Below are 3,515 nucleotides of genomic sequence, written 5' to 3'. Positions count from 1 at the left end.
TGCTTGTTATGGTTTGAATATGAAATGTCCCCACAGGCTCATGTACTGGGGACTGTGTTCCAGTTGATGGGCTTTGGGAAGTGACTGGATCCTGAGGACAGTGACCTGATTCTTTATGGATTCATCATGTAGTGGTATTATTTGAAGGTAGTAAAAAGCAGGAAGTAGGGGCCTAGTTGGAGAAGCAGGTCACAAGGGGCATGGGCATGCTCAGAATGTAATCTTGTCCCTTGTCTCTGTCTGTTCCTACTTTCTGGCCACCAGATGAGAAACTTTGCTTCACTTCTGTGATGTTCTACCTCAACAGCCCAGAAACAATGAAGTCAGCCAACATAGACCATTACTACTGTAACGTGAGTCCAAATACATCTTTCCTCCTTAAGTTATTTATATGAGGAATTCCATCACAGAAAAAGTGACTAATATGGTTCTATAGGGAACCACAAGAGAGCAGCTACAGCTGCCATGGGGTTCAGTAGCCTTCCAGACTGTGACAAGCTCCAGAGGACAGAAGAGTAGGCAGGTGTCCCTGCCTTCAGAAGTAGTCCCACTTCCTGTGACTGAGGAAGCATCCCATCCTACCAAGCCTGTTTCCTACTGGGGGGGGGGGTTGTAAATTAGGATTAAGATCCACATAATCCACATAATGCTCTTGGCAGTCTGTGCCCATGGCAAAAAGAACCCATTACTATCGCTTCTATCATGTGTCACTAGGGTGCCAGGCACCGTGTCGTTGAGCACTTTCTATGCATTCCTTCATTAAGTCCTTTTACCTGCACTATAAAATTAGCTACTTTTGCCAGGCACGGTGACGCACACCTTTAATTCCAACACTCGGGAGGCAGAGGCAGGCGGATCTCTGCAAATTCAAGGCCAGCCCAGTCTACATAGTAAGTTCCAAGCCAGCTGGGGCTACAGGGAGACCCTGTCTCAAAAAGACCCGCTCCCCCCAAAATTAGGTTCTTTTCCACAGATGAGAAACAGAAGCTGGAGAGTAGAAATAACGTGCCAGAGGTCATCTGACTGATCAAAGGCAGTTCTGGGATTCTTGAGGTTGGGTTCCCAAACAGCTGATTTTTTAAAAAATTGTTACAGGGCTAGAGATTGAACCCAGGGTCGCATGAATACTGGGCAAGTGCTCAACCACCGAGCGGTATCATGAACCCGAAACATTTGCTTTTAACTCTGATCTCTCTTCCCTCTAAACGTGCTCGAGGGCACCACCATAGGTGAATTTTCTTTTTGAATTTATTTTTTACGTGTATGACTATTATGCCTGCATGTTAAGTGCACCTGTGTCATGCAGTGCCTGTAGAGGACAGAGGAGGGTGTCAGATACCCTGGAACTGGAGTTATCCAGTTACAGACAGCTGTTAGCTGTCACATAGGTGCTGGGATTCAAATCCAGGTCTTCTGAAAGAACAGCACCCAACTATTTTTTTTTAATTCTGTATGTGGGGGGGGCAGGTTTGTGCATGTGAGAGAAAATGCTAGGAGAGGTCAGAGGCATCAGATCCCTCTGGTGAAGTTACAGGCAATTGTGGGTGCTTGGAATCAAACTCGGGTCCTCTGCAAAAAAAATTAAGTGCTCTTAATTGCTGAGCCATCTCATAAGATATTATGATATTATTCAATACTAGCTGGGTGTGCTAGCACACTTTAAAAAAATTATTGGCCAGGTGTAATGGTGCATGACTTTAATCTCAGCACTCAAGAGGCTGATCTACATAGGGAGTTCTAGATCAACCAGTCCTACATGGTAAGACCCTATCTCAAAAAATTTATTATTTTGGGGTGGGGCACGCCCGTGCACATGAAAGTCAGAGGTCCCAAGGATCAAACTCAAGTTCTAAGGCCTGGCAGCTAGCGTGATGCTAGCTGACCCCGCTAGCTGACCCACTGAACCATCTCACCAGCCCAGTAGCACACACTTGCAATCTTGACACTTGGGAGATGAAAGCCAGTCAATCAGGAGTTCCAGGTCACCCTTGGCTACATATGAAGTTCAATGTCAGCCTGGGCTACATGAGACCCTGTCTGAAAAAAAAAAAAAAAACCAAGGGGCTGGAGAGATGGCCTCAGCGGTTAAGAGCACTGACTACTCTTGCAGAGGACCCAGGTTCGATTCCCAGCACCCACATGGCAGCTACGAACCATCCTTAACTCCAGTTCCAGGGGAACCCAAAGCTCTCTTCTGACCTCTGCGGCATCGCATGACACGGGTGCAGTCGCATACATGCAGGCAATGCACTCATACACATAAAAAAGAAAATTACAAAAATAACCAAAACAAAATATAATCCCATACAATAATGGCTAGTTACATAAGATGATGAGTTTCATGTTTTAAAGGGATACTTTCCTCTTTGGCAGGAGTTTCTGGATTCAGGTGAGATCAGGGACCCTGCAAGGCTTCAACTCTTCTTTAATCATCATGGATCTTGAGGCAGATTTCTTTATACCTCTTTTCAAGACTGATACTGCTATGCACAGCTTAGACTTTTCTACCATCCCCTCAATGCACTACTAGCCATTCCTCTTCAGAGACAGGGTCTCGTGTTGCCCAGGCTGGCCCTGAACCTGCAGTTCTCCCTCGGCCTGTCAAGTAGCCAGGACTATGGGTCCACCCCATTGTATGTGGCTGCATTCTAGTTTCTCAAAGCCACAAGACTGCCACCTAAGGTCACCCATCCCACCCCTGCTGCTGAAGACTGGAGAAGAGGCTCACACAGCTCCTCATCCCTCAAGAGCTTGCTGGGAAACTCAGGTGTTACCAGGTCACTTGGCTGGGATCTAATCCGTGTCACCAACTGGTCAGCTGCTCAGGAGCAAATGTAGCACCCTACAGATGTTGTTGGCTGTATTAACAAGGCAGCGTGTTGGCACCCCAGCCTCACTGGTCTGCTTACCATGTAAGGCTGCTGCACTTGAGTGGGTGCATGTGTGTGAACACGTGGTCACCTGTGCAGGTGCACTCTCGCATGCCTGCTTGTGTGCAGGTGCACTCTCTCTCCTGTGTGTGCAGTGTCTGTGTGCAGAGGTCAGAGGTTCATTTCATATCACGTCTCCATTTAAAAATTTTATTTTTATGTGTATGAGTGTATTGCCTACATGTTAAGTGCACTTGCATCATGCAATGCCTGCGGAGGACAGAAGGGAGCGTTGGATCCCCTAGAAACTGTGGAGTTACGGTTGTTAGTCACCATGTGGATGCTGGGAATAGAACTAGGGTCCTCTGCAAGAGTGCTCTTAACCACTGTGCCATCTCTCCAGGTCCCAGGCTGTCACGCCATCTCCAATGAAGCCCGTGTGAGATCCTCTGTGGGTTGAGGCTGGAACTTCAAGGAAGGTTGCCTCTTGGAATTGGTTGTGATAAGAAACATGCAGTGTACCTGGCACACTCTCTTCACTCAAGCTATGCACTCATCCTGTTATACCTCCTTTACTGAATGTAATAGAAATAACACCCTGTATTTTTACTCCACGGCCATTTCTTATAAAACGGCCTCTGGGGG

This window comes from Nannospalax galili, unplaced genomic scaffold, assembly GCF_000622305.1.
Source record: "Nannospalax galili isolate Female #2095 unplaced genomic scaffold, S.galili_v1.0 scaffold1051, whole genome shotgun sequence".
Taxonomy (NCBI): Eukaryota; Metazoa; Chordata; class Mammalia; order Rodentia; family Spalacidae; genus Nannospalax; species Nannospalax galili.
Note: the sequence above shows the minus strand (reverse complement) of the source record.